Here is a 19,749-nt window from a genome sequence, read left to right as displayed (position 1 = left end):
TTGTAAAACACCCCTGATTTCTCAAACTAATTGCAAGTCATTGAGGAAAGGGCTTGCTAAAGGAAGACAGCACAGCAGGAAGCAAAGCGCAAGCAATGAGCCATTCCTCATGGCATTGCCAGGACTGGGAATAATAGAAATGGAGTTGCTCTAGCAAGATGTAGCTATATTCAACACGTCCATGTTAGGCACTGGTGGGTGAAAAAATGGACAAGTTGATGTTTACTTCCTTTAAATAAACAACTTAATTTTTATCAATTTTCCCTCTTGTGTTAGGGACAGGACTAAACTCTGGACTGTAAACACTTGGAGGCCCATGGGGGGTCGGTCCCATAGCTCAGTCCACCCTCTGTGAATTTTCAGTTTTCATTTAGAAAACAAAAAGAAAACTTCTGTCTCTTGGCTTTTTTGTTGCGCCTAAACTTGCTCACAGTATTTTGCCCAGTGAGTACAAATGAGGCAGTGTGATTACTCACAAAGCGCTAGGCCCTTATTCTTAACTTTTAGGATATTTGACATTATTTTATTTAATGTTTAATACCATATAAACCTTCCTTTATTTGGGTTCTGGCTGTTCAGCATCAGTTCCCAACCTTATCAGGCTTGTCAGGCAACAGAGGGACTCTGCTAAGTTGAATCTGAGAGCTGCCATTTAAATTTCCCACGATGCCTTGGGAAAAGCTGTATCGTGGGCAGGTCTCACAACTCACCAAGGGCCATCATGCCCTGGAGAAGCATTGTGAGGAATCCTTTCATGTTACAGAGGATTCTAGGAATTGGGAAGTACAGTGGTACCTCGGGTTAAGAACTTAATTTGTTCTGGAGGTCTGTTCTTAACCTGAAACCGTTCTTAACCTGAGGTACCACTTTACCTCCCGCTGCCACCACGCCGCCGCCACACAATTTCTGTTCTTATCCTGAGATGAATTTCTTAACCTGAGGTACAGTGGTACCTCGGGCTACATACGCTTCAGGTTACAGACTCCACTAATCCAGAAATAGTGCTTCAGGTTAAGAACTTTGCTTCAGGATGAGAACAGAAATCGTGCTCCAGCTGCGCGGCGGCAGCAGGAGGCCCCATTAGCTAAAGTGGTGCTTCAGGTTAAGACCAGTTTCAGGTTAAGAACGGACCTCCAGAATGAATTAAGTACTTAACCCGAGGTACCACTGTATTTCTGGGTTAACGGAGTCTGTAACCTGAAGCGTCTGTAACCCGAGGTACCACTGTACTGTAACTCAGTGCATAATGGAACTTGAACAGACAGGCTGGGCCTTATTGTTGCTTTATGTGCCTTGCACCCAACACTTCCCTGCACAGGAGATGAGTCAGGCCTGGTGGGCAGCTTTGACCTGCGTTCCTGGCCTTATCACTGCATGCAGGGAGTCAAAGCAGTGTTTGCGGTACTATTATCTCCTTCATTTTCACAATGTGGAGATATGGGGTGTCAGTCGTAGTCAACAGGAGGCTTATCTATGGCTTGACGACTCAGTGTTATGTTGACCTTCTATCTGTTGTAGCTTGACTACAGAGACATGGGCTATCAGCAAGCACACTCCTCGTCAACATTTCTGCACAATTCAACCTTTTTACCCCACAAGCAGGCAGACAACCCACACCAGCCAGCACAGCAAAACAGTTTGCCCAGGAAATCCTCATGTATCTTGAAATTCGGTTTTGATAGAAGGTGTGAATCCACTGAGCCAGCTGACGTGAGGAGTTTTCTGGAGATGGGTATTATATTTGGTAGCCCAAAGCTTAGTTTAGAATTTGCACCCCACCCCTCAGTTCCTTCTTTGCAATGGTCAAGAGCATTGTGAAACAACAAACACGCCAAGCCTAGCTGTTTGGATTGGAGAGAATTCTTGTGGACCTTGAAGGAAACTGTTTCTCAGTCAAGGAAGCTCATTTTGCAGCCCAGGGACGCATATGTATCAACTCCAGTTCTTTATTCAGATTGCCCATTCAGTCCAGTTTTGAACTTTTATGGGAATAAGGAACTGGAAACAAGTACTCAGTTTCAGCCTGGGAGATATTCTCATCTGCTTTTTTGGATTGCAGCCTCAGCCCATGATAATGTAGGGACAGTAGAATGATTTGTCAGGATCTTAAAAAAAAAGGTAAAAGGTAAAGGACCCCTAGATGGGGGTCAAAGGTGACTATGGGGTTGTGGCGCTCATCTCGCTTTCAGGCCGAGGAAGCCGGTGTTTGTCCACAGACAGCTTTCTAGGTCATGTGGCCATGACTAAACCGCTTCTGGCACAATGAAACACTGTGACGGAAGCCAGAACACACAGAAACACTGTTTACCTTCCTGCAGCAGCAGTACCTATTTATCTACTTGCACTGGTGTGCTTTCGAACTGCTAGGTTGGCAGGAGCTGGGGCAGAGCAACGGGAGCTCACCCCATCACACGGATTTGAACCACTGACCTTCTGATCGGCAAGCCCAAGTGGCTCAGAAAGCTCCCCTTCACCTTTTCTTTATCAAAATACTGAGTGTGTGTGTATCAGTTGAAGCAACATTTCTGCAATAAACACCACTTGCCTACTGGAGCTTTCTTTAACACCTATACAAATAGGACTGGGGCAGAATTGAGTAAAAGCTGAATCACTTAACCAACTGCATTTCACATTTATGTTTACATCCTTCTAGCCTCCTATTGTTTTCCCTTGATTGAAAGAATGCCCCTTGTGCCCCTGTGCCATCCCAACCAGAACCCTATGGGTGCATGTCCTCAGGATGCTCTAATGCCAGGGTTAAAGTGTTCCTGTAGTCACCACCCTGCTGGGGCTGGGTGGCCACACAGTTAATTGCAAATATCCTTTCCAGGCTGTGGAACGGGTTCAGCGCCTTGCAGTGACTCAACTCGTGGTGGAATGTAAGGCTGAGGATAGTTCCCCAAATATGTACTGTGTGTCTCATGAATAGCTTGGCCACACACAAGCTCATAAAACTTAGTAATAACAGATCACAGGGCTGTGTAAACTGCAAAATGTGAGTTTCATTAGATAAATACAGTGGGAAGTTTGATTCAGGTCCAAAATGAGTTGGCAGTCTTTCCTATCTTCTGCCCACAGTGGACATTCAAGAATATTACCTGCTGAACAAGTGAAGGCATGTAGCCTTAGCAATGCTGTGGGTGCATGCTACGATTCTACACAAGCACAAAAGTCATGTGGAACTTGGCAAGGAGTGCAAATCCCGAAGTTCTGAGAAATCTCAGTGGTTTTTGATTTTTTTTAAAAAAGAATGTTTCCAGCCTTCGTCACTGGAAGGTGGGATTGAAATGGGTTTAGCAACATCTCATGAAATAGTCAAAACTAGAAGTGACTTCAGCAGGAATTCTAGACATTCAGGCCCAAGGCTGCAGTCTTCTTGCCCTTTTCCTTAGTTATCAGAAGTGAGAAATCTCACAAGGTGGAGAATAAGCAAAATAGAGAACATGCCTCATTCGCACCATTTACCGGTATATACATTCAGAACTCGCTTATTATTCATTCAGTCACAAATTGGGTTTCCTTGGTGTGTAGTTTTAATTTCTTCAGGGTACACACAAATGAAGGTGGTTGTTGTTGTTTTACTACCGGCTCCATGTTTCAGATGATGTATAAGCTTGACATTTTTGTTGTTTTTCCCCCATTACTTCTTGCTGCATCACATAATCCTTAGATCCGTAGGCCCTTATCATACTGGGTAAAAGTTGCTAAACATACCACAGGACATTATTGCGTTCAGCTCAGTTTACAACTTAATATTCACTGTAGTTGCCCAGCAACAATAGACTATTTTTAACATTTCCGTTAACATTCAAGCTCCAGCTTGACAAGATTTCCAAATAAGCGGAATGGAGGGCACCAATGCATGCATTCATTGTGGGGGGGGGGGAATCATAACCCCTCACTGCATACATAAGCAATCTAACAAACCCATTCTTGTCTAGCTAGGGTGAGAAACACCGCATGCCAAGGCTAGACTCAGAGTCTCCCAACTCTAACCATGTTTTAAAAAGTCAAAATCATATAACCGTAAGAAGAGGCCGGCTGGATCAGACAAAAAGGCCTCTCTAGCCCGGCATTCTGTTCTCGCAATGGCCTCTGAGAAGCCTGCACTTTCCCCATGTGTGACTCCCAGCAACTGGGATTCAGAGACATACTGCCTTCAACACTGGAAGGACGCAAATCACTTACCCACCAACTCCCCTGTTTTAAGCAGGGCACCCCAGAATCATAGAAGCCAATCCCAGCTTCTGTTCAATTCCTGGGTGTCCCATTTTTTGGGTCCGGCGCTCTAGTGTGAGTCCTTGCACCATGGGACCAAAAGACTCTCAGTCTGGCACTCGTGAGCAGGTTCGCACCAGAGTGCTGAAGATACAGCAGTCTGGCTGGAGTGACCCTCTGACAAGCCCAGAGCACCAGTGCTGTGCTCTCTCAACCCATGCCTTATTCTCACCCCCCCCCAAAAAGCGGGGCATGTGACCCGATGTGTGTCCCAATTTCTGTTAAGAAAAAGTCGGACAGTATTAAATCCTAATTACCTTATTCACCCTTTCTTTCCTATAATAGGAACTCAGAATCCATATATGGGAAAATCAGGAATAATTAAGAGACATGAATGAGAAACAAGAAACAGGAGGGTAGTATGGTGGTGGTTTTTTTCCATTGCCAAGATGCAAACTAGGTTTAAAAGCAACGGACACCTTTGTAATTCAGCACTGGCTAGGTTTTGTACCATTTTTACGGGGCCTTTTAACAAAGGCAGAAGGTATTTGTATCCTAAACTGCTCTGCTGGTTGCTAAGAGGTTGCTCTTTAGGGAATGGAAATGTCCATACTACATTCCAGCAGCTCAAGAGTGGCTACTGCAAATAGCTGGTTTATCAGTAAAGAAAGAACAGTTTATAGAAAACAAGACAAACTCGATAAGCATGGACAAATTTGGACGTTTTTCTCTTCATAGTGTTTTGGAAGCAGTTCAGGTTTGGCTTTGGTCTAATCTTGGAGGATGGTTTTTTGGTTGTTGTTGTTTGTTTTTTTTGTTCTGCTTGTTTTTCTTCTTTTCCCTAATAATAAAATTATTTTGAAGACAATTTTTAATGTCTTCCCACACATTCCTGCTGGCTCTTCTCTGCTCATAGAAGTCCTTACCCGGCACAAATAATATCCTCCCCTCTGCTGCTCCGAAAGCCTCCCAGAGTGGTTGGGGCAACCCAGTCAGATGGATGGGGTACAAGCAATATAAACTACCGTATTTTTCCTTCTATAACACGCAGATTTTTTCTTCTAAAAAGGAAGGGGAAATGTCTGTGCGTGTTATAGAGCGAATGTGTGGTCCCTGGAGCCGAAAAATCATGCAAAAATCAAATCGCGGCGCTGCACGCTGCACGGAGAAGCGAAACCTGAAAAGAGGAAGCGGCTGCTTTCCTGCATTCTGCCTCAGGGTCTTACTGCCCACCCTCCTCTGTTTCGTTGCTGTGTTTGCTGAAACGGAACAAAGAGCAGGGAAAGCCCCTCCCCTCCAGGCAAGCTCCGGTGCTGCTGGGGGAGAGGGAGAGAGAGGGGGGAAGGGAGAGAGAGGGGGGAGGGGGAGGGAGAGAGGGGGGGAGGGCGAGAGAGGGGGAGGGAGGGAGGGGAGAGAGAGAGAGAGAGAGAGAGAGAGAGATGGCTGGGGGGAAACTTTTGCCTTTCTTTCCTCCCTCCCGTTAAATCCCTCTCCTGCATTCTTAGCCAGCTGCTTCTCTGCACACCCCTCTAATGTCCCTTCTTTGTTTTTCCTTCGCTCCCCACTTAAAATGTGGTTACAAAGCATGGATCCACAGGGATCCTCAGGATCTTTGCATTGGGTCACCCCAAATTCACCATCAGATCACATAGCATGTCCATGGCTACAGCCTGCACCAAAAAAATCAGGCACCCACTGTTGCTTGGGGCTGCAGTGGTGCAAAAATGTGGTTTAAAAGCATGGATCCACAGGGATTCTCAGGATCCTTGCATTGGGTCACCCCAAATTCACCATCAGATCACATAGCATGTCCATGGCTACAGCCTGCACCAAAAAAATCACGCACCCACTGTTGCCTGGGGCTGCAATGGTGCAAAAATGTGGTTACAAAGCATGGATCCACAGGGATTCTCAGGATCTTTGCATTGGGTCACCCCAAATTCACCATCAGATCACATAGCATGTCCATGGCTACAGCCTGCCCCCCCAAAATCACGCACCCACTGTTGCCTGGGGCTGCAATGGTGCAAAAATGTGGTTAAAAAGCATGGATCCCCAGGGATTCTCAGGATCCTTGCATTGGGTCACCCCAAATTCACCATCAGATCACATAGCATGTCCATGGCTACAGCCTGCCCCCCCAAAATCACGCACCCACTGTTGCCTGGGGCTGCAATGGTGCAAAAATGTGGTTAAAAAGCATGGATCCACAGGAATTCTCAGGATTTTGGCATTGGGTCACCCCAAATTCACCATCAGATCACATAGCATGTCCATGGCTACAGCCTGCCCCCCCCCCAAATCACATACCCACTGTTGCCTGGGGCTGCAATGGTGCAAAAACGTGGTTACAAACCATGGATCCACATGGATCCTCAGGATCTTTGCATTGGGTCAGCCCAAATTCACCATCAGAGCACATAGCATGTCCATGGCTACAGCCTGCCCCCAAAAAATCACGCACCCACTGTTGCCTGGGGCTGCAATGGTGCAAAAACGTGGTTACAAACCATGGATGCACAGGGATTCTCAGGATTTTTGCATTGGGTCAGCCCAAATTCACCATCAGATCACATGTCTGTGGCCACAGCATGAAGCACAAAAATGATACATCCACTGTTTCATTCAGAATGTTTTTTCCCTTGTTTTCCTCCTCTAAAAACGATGTGCGTGTTATGGTCAGGTGCGTGTTATAGAGCGAAAAATACGGTACTACTATTACTGTTGGGAAGGGTCACAGAGCACCTGCTTTGTATGCAGATGGTATTGGGTTCAACCCCTGGCATCTTCAGGTAGGACTGGGAATGTCCCTTGCTTGAAACCCTGGATAGTCGCTGCCAGTCAGGGTAGACAATACTAATCTAGATGGACCACTGGTCTGAGTTGGTATAAGGAACTGTGTTCCTGTGGTCCCTTGTGAAGTAGGATTAAGGAACTAGAAACTAGCAACTGATGCCAGTCTCATCATGGGCACATAACATAAAAAGAGGCCTGCTGGATCAGGCCAAAGGCCCATCTAGCCCTGCATTCTGTACTGAGGGCGGCCAACAAGATGCCAGTGGGAAGCCCACTCTCCTGCATATGTTCCCCGGCGACGGTATGGCTCTCTATAAATGCACAGCTTTTGGTGCCTGCTTGAAACTTTGAAACCAGAGGGACTGGCCGCGACATGGCAGGCTGCGGACATAGCCGGCTGACTTCATTCTTCTTGGTGGGTTACAAGTTGCAGAGTCCCGGAGTGGCTCCTGTGGATGTTTATTTGTCTGCATTTTGCAATGTGGGTCCACTTAATCCTGCCGCTCCTTTAGGAGGCCCGGAGGTCTGCATTCCATTCTTTGCAGCGCAGATGATCTGACACACATCCTATTTGGAACGCCTTTTTTTTGAAGAGAGTTTTCTCTGGCCACGTGCCCAACCCTGCAAGTGCAGGATCAGGATCTCGTTTCATCAGTAGCGCTGGAAATAAAAAAGCTATTTTAACATGCGCCTTCCATGAAGAGACGGCCGCCAGTTTAGCCCGGAGCCTGGTTTCTGATCTGTCTTTCATTGTGGAGCATGCCCAACATTACACAAAGTTAAACCAATTTTCCTAAAACATTCTGCGTGTGTTCTTATGCCGCAGGAGTTCTTAACCGTTTAAAATCATCCTTTTTGAAAAATAAAAATAAAAATTGTGTTTGAGGTTTGTTTGATGTTTATTGTGACTTTTATGAGATTAGTACTGTTGTTTTTAAGTCTTTGGTTGTAAGTCATTTTAAGCGCTGGTTTGGATGGCAAGGTTATTCTGTTTACAAATAAATATGTACGCCAATAGATCCTGCGTCTTGACAAAGCTTTGCCTTCATTTTGTCCCCTCTTATTTTAATATGCATTTTGACCGACAGATACAAGACAAAGCATAACATTCAGTCCTTTTTGAGGAAATGAAGGCTGAGTACACACCATACATTTTAAAGCACTTGAAAGCATGCTACTTCCCCCAAAGAATACTGGAAGCTGTAGCAGAGCTACAGTTACCAAAGTCCTGGAGAGGAATGGCAGCTTCAAATATCTGGGCCAGTGCTGACCTCAGAAAGCAGCACTCCTCAGAGGCGACCATTTTAATGTACTTATTAAGCTGGAGTGCAGGAATCATGTTGTGCATTCATGGGGTTGGGGAACTCATTGTATGACAGCTTCACTCTGCATAGTAAGAGTTTTGTAATAGGCTACAATATGAGAAATGGGTAATTTACCAAACCATGCTGTTTTTGGCAGCACCCTGTGGTAAAATAATGTGAGATCCAAGTCTCACTGATGATTTCTTTCTTTTCTTTCTTTCCTTTTTTGTGATGATTTCTGAGGCCGTTAAAGCTCTTCCAACTTGGTTATTTCACTATTCAGTTTTGTGTGGGAAAATGTTTGCCTCGCACAGGCATGAAATAATGGCTCATCGTGACAGAGAGGCTGATCGTTCTCTCTAGTTGCCGGAAACTTCCGGCTTCTGGATGTGGCACTGGATTGCCCTGCTCCACACAAGCACACAGAAATTGAAGAGGTAAAGACCGTAAACTCATTTTACCCGCTCGGAAATCAGATGTCTGAAAACCAGCCCATTGTTTGTTTAAATACACAGGGGATTCAATTTTCTGTCAAAGTTAAAGGGAAACAGAGCTGGAAGAACACAGATTCAATTGCAGGTCATTCAGCTGAAACTATAAATAAGAACAATAGATAAGAATCATTCCAGAACAGGATGCTCCAGGATTTTTTCCGAATAAACAAATGCAAGTGGAGAGCAGATCAAGACAGCATAAAAGTTTCTATTGCCTAAGTTTCTATTACACTTTTGAAGGTAGTCCAAATTCTCCCCCTTCTCATTAGTATGCTGTTAATCGATTTATGAAGCTTCCTGAACACTGTGTGTGCGTGTGCATGTGTAAATCACACACAGCAACTTGAAGGTAAATGAGAAATTACAAAAAGGGCCGTGTTGGTAATTCTCTGCTCTCTTCCCCAAAGCCTCTGAATACCCTCCCCCAGCAGAGGCCAGCTTGTTGGATAAAATCATAACTTGTTATACACACACACACGCTTACCATCCAGTTTTTGTTTCCTGGAATGAAGAAAGTAGGAATTCAATCTTTGGCTACTTCCAAACATTACATCTACAGTTCTCCCTCTTCCTGAACAGAATCTGAGTTGGGTTTGTTTGTTTTTTAAATCACCTTCTGCTTGATCATGTGAATGATATAAAGAGCGTATCGATTTAAGGAAGTACTGGATCCCAGAAGGAGTGTGAACATTATTAAATTATTTGTTCATTATTATTGTTATTAACGGGAAGGCTGTAGGTCCAGCTTAGCATCCACTGATGGTTGACACAGCTCATCACTCCACATTGCTCGGCCTGTTTCTGCAGGGAGGTGACAACCATGACTCAGCAGAGAAGGGACTCCACAGCTGGAAGCCCTGGCTGCTGTCTGGGCATAGACCCAGTATGATGAGGTTTCTTTATAGAAGACGTGGCGGGATGGAGAGAGGCAAGGAGAGAGACAGAAAGCATAATCAGATAATATGCTTCCAGGTTTGCAACTGCGAGAGTCTCTCCAGATAATTTATTTGTTGAGCATTCAACTCGATTTGGTTGCACAAAGCTTACATGGAGGTTAGATTATAACCTGGAGTTTAACTAAGCATTTATTATGGTTTGCTTGTGGGGTGTTCATACATCTTCCAATTAGTGATTTGTTGATCACACACTTTCCAATGTATTTTCCCATCAGTTTCCAAGCTGAGGGAAAGAAAAGATCTATTTTTAAGTGGATTTGTTGCATTAGGTCAATAGAGCCCTTTAATCCACTTTACTTGTAGAAACCTAACAGTCTAGTAGGTGCCAGAATTTCACCCACAAAATAGTGACAGTCTGGAAGCATTTTTAGACATGCCGATTTGTAATATCTGATATGGTCAAGCCACAAAGAAACTGTGATGATACCTGAGCTGATGGTCAGTACGAAAACCAACCAGCAGAATAAATAGTGCCCAGCCAGCCATCACCCTGCTGACACTTTCCTTACTAGGAAGCTCTAACATCCAGAATGGCTCAGTCACCCATCATCACCCAAAAAGACAGAACTGCTAAATTAACAGCTGAGACCGATTCAACCGTTTATTGCTGCCTCACCATGACTCTCTGATGGATCCCATCCCGCATTTGAGAATTAATGGTTTGGCAAGCATACTATGTACACCAAAATCCCCATATTTGCATGCACAAGCTTAAAAGAGGCCGAACGAAATCGCTCTCTTTTAAGCAAGAGAGGTCACATTTCCTTCACGTGATTCACGACATCAGTTCTAGTTGGCTTTGCTAAATGTTTTGTGATTACTTTAATCCTAATCATTTACACCAAAAACAGAGGCTTTGACCGAGTTATAAATTGCCACCCAGTTCAGAAGCAGGTGAGAGTTCATGCATGGCTTAAAAAATAGTCAGAGGAGACAACATGCCACGTTCTGCTCTTTCCAAGAAGCAAGGACTTCCGCATATTTTGTAGCTTTTATGCTCTAAAACCAATGCCACTGGCACCACCCACAACAAAGTCTCCTGTATTTATCAGACGTCCTGGGAACTGTGCAGACATCTTGGCAATGTTCCAGCAATTTAGCTCAAAATATACCTAGACCTGGTTGTTTGTAAGGAACTGCCTGCTCTGTTCAATATAATGAACTCTGAAGGAAACTATGCCAGAGCTGACATTATCCCATATTACTGTGATCTTCTTTAATAATACTGCCAAGGCCACAAAGGGATGAGACGCCCTTATTATTATTATTGTTGTTGTTGTTGTTTAGTTGATAATTAAAGAAGTGTGCTCGGTGAGAACTAGTAGCTTGAATAGGTTTCTTTAGTGGGCTTTTATGGCTGATAGCTAGCTGTTGCTGTACACATCTACTAGGCTGAGTATACATTACCATTTACTCTGGCTCCAATGTGCTCCCACTGGTAGTGTTTGAAGCTTTGTACACATGACATGTACTGTACAAAGCTTCAAACACTACCAGTGGGAGCACATTGGAGCCACAGTCCATAGTGTTATGAAGTTTTTCTGGGCAAGGGTAGTCTGGATGATACCCTGCATGCCTTCCAAAACTGTGATCCTGTGTGTGTGTGTGTGTGTGTGTGTGTGTGTAAGGGATAAATGTATAAGGGCAAGCTTGCCAAACCAGTTCCTTTGTTCAGGTCAGTGGTTTTCAACACTGGCCTCTGCCCCTCTTTCTTTTTCTCCCTCCTCTGATACCCTATCGCCAGTGGCGAAGCTATCTGCTCCAGCACCGGGAGTGGCGAACATCCGGGGGTGTGGCTGGTGCGCATCCCAGGGGTGTGGTCACATGGGGGGGTGCGCGCAGCAAATGGTGTGCATTGGGGGGTGCACGTTGAGCGTTGAGCATCCCAGGGGGCGGGGGCAGGGGTGGCCACAATGTCATCTCCCCTCCTGGATGGCACCCGGGGTGATCCGCCCCCCCCCCCCGCCCCTACCTTCGTCTGCCAGTGCCTCTCGCGTCTCTGCCTCCCGAAGGCTTGCACAGCTGTTTGTGGCAGCAGCCCTGGCTACAAGCTCCCCAGGTGAATGGTACCTCTGGGGCTGGCCAGGGGGTGCTTCCCAGGCCCCTGTGGGGCATGGTGAGGAGGCACCTCTCTTTGGGGCAGGCGGAGCAGCTCAGAGACCAGGCGGTGGCAGCTGTGGTTGCCCAAGGAGAGAGAAGTTGAGAGGAGACTGAGGGAACACTCCACAAGGGAGGGTGTTTGAAGAAAGGTGAGAGGCTGCCGGCTCTGTAGGCAAGGGGTGACATAACTGGGCACCTGGGCCCCACAGGGGGGTCACAGAAAGAATGTAATTGGTCAAGGGAGCTGTAGACTCAAGAAGGTTGAAAGCCTCTGGTCTAGGTAATGGCTTTGGCTAATTAGTTAAGTAACATGATTTACACTTCCAAAGAGGTTGCAATAGCTACAGCTGAGTGATGGAAAACAATAGTCCAAGGGGAACTGGTCTAGAGAGTTGTGTGAGTGAGTGAGTGAGCAGGAAAAGCTGAATGTAAGAAGTGGCAGAGACACATATTTAGCTTTGTGCTGCTCTGTGCTGGGGCTCTGCTGGGAACTGAATGGGGAAGCAAGATCTGTTGGGGCTGCCAATGCTGTGAGCCCTTCCATCCTATGCTCAGGTTGTATATATGTGTAAATAAAACCATATATCCTAAAGACACCACAGTCTCTACTGAGTGAGTCTGACTGCTCAGAGACTGGGGTGATGTGCAACAGCATCTGTCCTGTAGCTTCTTGAGAAACACTGCTGTTTCATGTGTTTTCTCTCAAACCAGCTGCCTTGCAGTTTGGAAATTTAACCCACAGTTAAGCCGAAGTGGGTGCGTTGGAGACGGCCATTTCACATGTTGTGGTCATGAAGAGCATCTGTCCATCAGAAATGTATGCATAAAATGGAAGAGAGGTTTCTGGTAGAGTCTCACCTGCTTTTGCAGCATCCATAAGAAAGTTTGCCTGACAATTTGAGAATCCTGGACCTACCAGAAGTCTTTCTTGAAGATGTGCATGTTGCAGAATTGGCTCCAGGTTCCTGGGTCCTGGATCAACTGTGGACTCTTGTCAGTGCCATCCCCATGAATCTAGCTTTGTACACTGTACTCATTGTTCTTTACACTTCACCTGCACTAACAGAAAAGCATGACATTTTTAGACAGGGTGGGGGTGATGCTTCCCTGGTCTAGAAACAAGCAATTTGAGCCTTTCCCAAGAGTAGCTCAGAGAAAACAAGCATGACTCAGCGAGCAGAACTTGCTCTTATCCCAGGCAGAGAGCCAGGTAGATCAATGGCAAGTGGAAGGAATTTGGCTAGCCTTTAAGGTCTGTTAGTGTTCAAAGAGGGAAAACTTGTGCAAAATGTAGGCAGCCCTTCTAATTCTAGTCTTGAGCGCATTAACCCGGTAAGCGGCGAGGAACAAAATGAATTATTCTTATTGTAGAAGTGCTCCCAACATTCTCCCCTCTGCCTCTTTACCCAAGCAAGACATCTGCAAAGTGATCAAGCTGTTGCAGGCTCTATTTCATTTCAGCAGGAATGGAAATGGGAATAATGCACACTCTTGAGTCAATGGTGGAGACGTCCCATGCTAAATGATTTGTACGATATAGGATGGGAAATGAGGGCTTCTGTCAATTAGTCTGTACTTCTTTGAAGACAATAGAGCAGATGAAGAAATCTGCATGTCTTGCATTCCTACTGCTCTCATACTAGATGAAATCCCATTAGCACACTTGGTGCCAATGGCACATGGTCTATCCATTTTGCTTTCAGTGTTTGTGCGGTTTTTAAAATAAAATTAAGTCACTCACAAATAGTTGGGTTCGACATGGAGGTTCTGTGCAGTGCCTGCAAAGCCCTGTGCACAGCGCTTTGTAAGGCCCATCCATCAGCTAACTGTCAGGTCAGGTGGAGTGTTTTGCAAGGGGCATTGCAAGTGATAATCAGCACTTTGTGGGCTGTACCTTTGCCTGCATGGTTTGAGTTCAAATATCATGCAAGCAAAAAAGGGTCACTTGATCTCATTATGATGCCAGGTGTTTTGACAGGTTGGTGGTCCTGCCTTCTGGGATGGTCGTTTATCGTGCCTCTTGTAATTTCTGGAAAAGCATTTTAAGTCAGTAGCGTATTAGTCAACCTTTGATTCCAACTACAGCTCCTGCCCTCTTCATTTAGAGGGGAGAACCTGGATTTCCAAATTAACTATTTATTGAGGATCCATCCTCATTTGTTTGCACAAGGCTTCTGGGAAGGTTAGACAACATCAGCTTCTGATGTGTTTTCAGGGAGATTACAGAGGTTAGATGGCATCAGGCAAATGTTATCCCACACTTCCGAGTGTATTTTCTGATCACTGTCTTTATTGAAGAAAGTCCTTTTTTTTTAAAAAAAAGGAAGCTGGTCGCCTTGGAAGAGCTCCAAATCAACTAAAATTTGCCAATGAAGGATTGACTCTTACCCCAAAATAGTAACAGCCTGTGTAATCAATTGCAAGATGTCAAAAAAGACTGTCGGTCGCCCTCACCCCTAATATAATGCATTCCAAATGTAAAATCCTTTGTGCGGTTTTTAACTGTAAGTCACATCAGGGGCAAATCTTGTCTGTAGATCAAACAGGATCTATATAAATTCCATCTCTAAAAGAGGCTCACATGTCATCAGCTTTGAGACTGATATTCAAAATCGATTCACACAAGTCAAAGGCATAAGGGAATTCTTTTTCCAGCTATAAGGGTGGATGATTTGAGGTCCTGAACTGCAAAAACAGCTGTTACTGAGATAAGAGATGCCACCTGAAGTCTCAAAACTGTATTGATCCCACAATTACTGCCTCCCCACATTCAGGAACAGAAAAAAGCAGCATTGCCTTTAGATTGCAGGAGGCAGGCTGTGATACACGAAGGATGAATGTTGTTACATAAAACTGATTTCTCGTTTGGCCCCAAAATAGAAGCAAACATGAGTATAGTTGGATGGCCTACTTTTCTGATGAAAAACACAGCTTGGAAACACAGCATGTCGCACCAAAAACCTGTTCCCTAAAGTCATTTGAACCTTGATTTCTAGCTTCTGCTTCTGAGTGGGAGAGAGTGGAAATTTATTTATCAAATTGCTTCTTAAAGCTTTGGTGAACAGAATGATTCTTGTACTTTGCTTGGATTGTAAGGCTATGCATGGGTACCTGAGAGTAAGGGTCTTTTTGTAGGTGGATTCTTCAACATCTCATTGATGCAATAATCATGCAATAGTGGTGGATTTATGCTGGAGCATCCACACATCATTCCGTATGCTTCTCCAATGATACTGCTTTGTTGCTCTCCGGAGGGGCTCTCTTGTGCTATAGCTCAACAAAACTGGAACAAAAGACAAACAAAACCAGAACATTTGTGGCATAAAAAGGACTTGTCCACGCCAGAAATTACTGAGTGTTTGCAGCTTTTTGCATTCCCATTTAATCAACAGATTCCACATGGTGCTACCCTTAACACCAATATTGATGCCCGTTTCCTGTAAATTTGAATTTATCTGATTTGGGAATATTCCAATAAATTGGGGAAAATTAGGGGGGGGGGACTCCTGTTCTATACTTTGGCCATTGGCCTAGGGCAGGACTTGCTAACCCACTGCCTTCCAGATGTTGGACTACAATTCCCATCATCCATGACCATTGACTATGCTGGTTGGGACAGATGGAAGCTGGAGTCCATTAACACCTGTAGGGCCACATCCTATAGTGTCCTGCAGGAATTCCACCTGGTTCCCCCATGCTGATTAACAGCTGTATGAAACCTCTGGGCAAGATAAATACAAAATGATGATGTAATGGTTCTAAGGGGGTTGCTCGTGCGTAAGTTGCCGCCACTCCTGGCTAGGTTGCCTGGTTGAACCCTTTCTCTCTTGACAGCCTTGCACTCGTGGCTGTCTCAGTCGCTGGCAGAATCCGTCAGTGGGCGTTTCTTAAACTTCTTCTAGCAAAGAAGTTCTTTGACGCCAAGTCTCCTCCTACTCTCCCTGCGCGGAAGTCTTCTGCGCAGGGAGGGTGTGGGCAGTGGAGTGCCCGTGCTCTCCCCACTGGTCTCCGGTGAAGAGTCCTGGAGCCTTGTCTCCGATTCCCCCCTCTGCTCCCCTTCACGCCTGGTGTTACGCTGATTTCCTTCCCCAGCAGATGGGCTGCCTCTCTCCCTGCTGGGACCCTCTCCGGCATCGCTCTGGAGCCTTCCCTCTGCCTCTGGCTCCGATGGCAGTTCCCTGACAGATGATGATGATGTTGATGATGCAGTGCATCACATTTCCTTTCCTTCCCCTGCCCCAAAGCTAGAACAGATTTCCCTGCTTTCCAGAAGAAAGGAAATTTGACACATTTATGTGATGGCGGTGAACTCCTGGAAAGTCACTGGATATTTATCAGTGGTGACTACAACAAAGAGCTTGACATGAATTTTGTTTCACACTGTCACTATTGGCTCAAAACACATAGGGTGGAAAAGCTAAAAACAAAGTCTATTGTTTTGTACAGTAGTATTACAGTGTTGATTATTACTTCTCCCTTACAAAAAGGAGCCACTAGCTTTACTGAGAGGTTTCTCAGGCTGTGTTGCTAGGCTCCTCTCTGAGCCAAGAAAGAGAGTGAACTGCAGCTACTTGTCTCCCAGCCCTAAATTGAACAAAGGACAGTGGGGAGAGAAGGCAGGGGGAAGAATCACAACTGAAATACTGGCTAACCATGTGCATTCTTGTCCCTGGCCCAGGACTGGACAATTCAAGAAAGATACAAGAAAGGCAAAGACAGGAGTGCCTGGCGTGCTCTGGTCCATGGGGTCACGAAGAGTCGGACACGACTAAACGACTAAACAACAACAAGAAAGGCAAATAACTTGTGAGCTTCTGTCCTCCATTGGACAACTAATGCCCCTCACAAGACAGAAATTTGGCAGAGTACAGATTTTTTCCTTTTTCCTTGGAGCCCCTTACTCAATTTACCACACAGGCCTCAGCCAACTAGCTAGCTACATACACAGGCAAGACAGACAACTGTCTGTTCTTCGTCACCAGATGGCCATTGACCATCCCTACCAAGTGCTGATGAAATATTTCTTACTACACATCTGCACCTGATCAGAAATCTGGGGAAGCAGGGGTGACAAAATTCTCCTTACGACTTGGTGGGCCATTATAGACAACAATAGCAGTAGCATTTGAACCTGTACAGGGCTTTTAAGCAAGTATTTGAGGCGTTTTGCATGCATTATGGAGAGCTGCAGCCCTTAAGACAAAGGCAGTATCTCCCATTCTGCAGATGTAGAGAACGAGGCTGAGAGAGAGGCTCACCTAACGCTATCTACTGAGTTCAGAGTTCAGACTTCTTTATTCTTCTTTTACATACACATGTCCTTCCACCATGGAGCCCAGGGTAGTGCAGTTGTGGGTCCCAGATTGTTTCCTATCCAGACCACTGACTGGACCTGCTTAGCTTCAGAAGGGTTGTGGCCTCACGTGTCCATTCACACCATACCCTGGGACTGGAGATTTCCTGAAGGACAACCTGGACTCTTAGGAGTTCCTTCAGACTTGTGTTTTATTGCAGGTGGGTTCTCTAACAGCTTCTTAACACAATAATAGTGCGCTAGTGATGGATTTATTCTGCTTTATTGGTCATTCTGCGATGAAAGCCCATTAGAATGACTAGAGAATGACTGTAGCTCAGTTGCAGAGCGTATGCTTCACATGTTTAGCTGAGGGATCAACAGATCAAAAGAAGATCTAATGGAAGATCTAATGGTTTCTGCCTTCCCTTCAAAAGAAAAGGGAAGGCAGAATTTAAGAAACATCAGCTGACATTATTTGAATATGGCACTATTTCCAAACAAACAGCTGTAAATAAAGTTCAAGTTTTAATAAATACCTTAGTATTAAAATGGAAAACACACACTTGGACACATATTTATAATCATATTTAATCTATTCCCCTAGCAGCAATTCAGATCTCATGCACGTTTTCCTCATCCAGGTATACAAGGAATCTGTGGCCACAAGACTTGGTTCTAACTAACTGCTTTTTTCATCTTCCTCCACTCCACCCCAATCCATCCGCTGTTCCAGGGATTCATACCAAGCACCATAAATGGGAAAAGGATTAGGAGTTGAATGAGGAATGGGATTGGCAAGGCTGAGTGGCCCAAATCAAAACCCTGGTCAAAGTGTGCTCTCCATTGTCCGCTCCCATTTCTGTATAAGATTTCTCCCTCTCCTTCTTCCAGCTTCCAGCTGCAGCATCCACCTTGCCGAACTCTCAGCCTCTGCTCTACGAACATCTGTTTTCCGAGTGTGTGTTCTGAAAACATTTCACAATGATAACTGCCAGGCAGGTCAGCTGCTGTGGAGAGCTATACAGGGACGTCCTCTGCCAAAGATATTAACTCTTATCCTGGAAGGAATGAACCCACTAGCCTTTCATAGCAGCACCAAAACATCTTTCAGAAAGCTATGTGGTACAGAGGCACTTGGAGGAGTGTAACTTCATTTGAAAAACACCTCCAAGAGAGAAAACTAGTGTTTGGATTCCGTGACTCAAAGCAGGAATTTATTTTGGAAAGAGTTTTCTCATTTCCTTTGAAAACAAAAAGAACACACACACGTGACATAAATGTGCTGCTAACGTAAGAAATGCAAGAGACTGCCGTTTCCTTGGAAAGTATTGTACAACAAAACAAGTATTATAATGTGACAGCAAGAGGCTTTTCTTAGGAATCTGAAAGATATAAATACCTCTTAAAGCAGCACAAAGAAAAAAAAGGGGGGGAAAAGGCCAGGCAACATCTTCCAGGATTTCAAGGAAACCAAATTAGTATTATAGGAACCACAAATCGACACTTACATGGGAAGAACCTGAATCCAGCAGCCCTTGGCAATCCTGCCTCTATGAATGATTAAAGCCCAATATAGTTATGACATGACAAAGGTATGCCTGAGTTGCTTAATTCTTTGTTGTCATAGTAACAAACAACTCTTCTAAAGCTTTAAGATGGATGCAAATCAAGCTCCTGCATTGGGAATACTTTGCATGGACAGAGATCAGAACAGTGGCCAAGTGTGGCTGTAATCTACGCTTGGCTTCCTCGAGGCAGGGATTTCTTACAACCCGGTCTCACTCTTCAGCAAAAAGAATGCTAAATATTGTCTTCCCTCCCACTATGCTGGTTGTGCAGGGGAAAAAATGAAGGAGAGGAAGGACCCATAGGATGTAGTGGATTAAATTCAGTGGACTGAAGGAGATAGAAACCTTTGAGAACTTGTGAAAGGTAGCCAATTATTTGCATTATATTAAATGGGCTGGGAATAAAGGGACATTTTTTTTATTTGAATGATTCAACAGGCAGTGTTAAAACCAGCTAGCTATTACTGACTGCAAATATTTATAGTACAGTGGTGCCCCGCAAGACGAACACCTCGCAAGACGGAAAACCCGCTAGACGAAAGGGTTTTCCGTTTTGGAGGCGCTTCGCAAAACGAATTTCCCTATGGGCTTGCTTCGCAAGACGAAAATGTCTTGCGAGTTCCTGCGGTTTTCCCCCCTTCCCCCCCTTTCCTAAGCCGCTAAGCCGCTTATCAGCTGATCCGCTGATAAGCCGCTTAACAGCTGATCGCTAAAAGCCGCTAAACCGCTAATAGCGCTAATCCGCTAAGCTGTCAATGGGCTTGCTTCGCAAGACGAAAAAACCGCTATACGAAGAGCCTCACGGAACGGATTAATTTTGTCTTGCGAGGCACCACTGTAAGCCCACAACTTACACAGGGGTTACGTTCTGAGGATCATGCCTAAAGCCAAAATTAAATATAGTCAAAATTCTTCCTGGACGCCCACCCCCTTTTTAATTCATTCTTTTTTCCCTGCAAGGTGCTTAAAGCTGAATTTGCACAAGTTAAATGTGCACAAGTTTCGGGCTAACTACAT

General features: G+C 45.0%; 1 long non-coding RNA gene across 1 annotated transcript in view; it reads right to left on the bottom strand.

The window, feature by feature from the left end:
• Positions 1 to 831, bottom strand: part of LOC309349086 — a 29,892-nt gene extending 29,061 nt beyond the window's left edge. The window contains exon 1 of the long non-coding RNA XR_014159684.1: positions 594 to 831. This is a non-coding gene — a long non-coding RNA (uncharacterized lncRNA). The remainder of the gene's footprint in view (positions 1 to 593) is intronic.
• Between the last annotated feature and the right edge of the window lie 18,918 nt (positions 832 to 19,749).

The sequence above is a fragment of the Podarcis erhardii genome (genome assembly GCF_964252035.2).
Source record: "Podarcis erhardii genome assembly, chromosome: 8".
Taxonomy (NCBI): Eukaryota; Metazoa; Chordata; class Lepidosauria; order Squamata; family Lacertidae; genus Podarcis; species Podarcis erhardii.
Note: the sequence above shows the minus strand (reverse complement) of the source record. Positions and strands in the feature narration are given on the sequence as shown.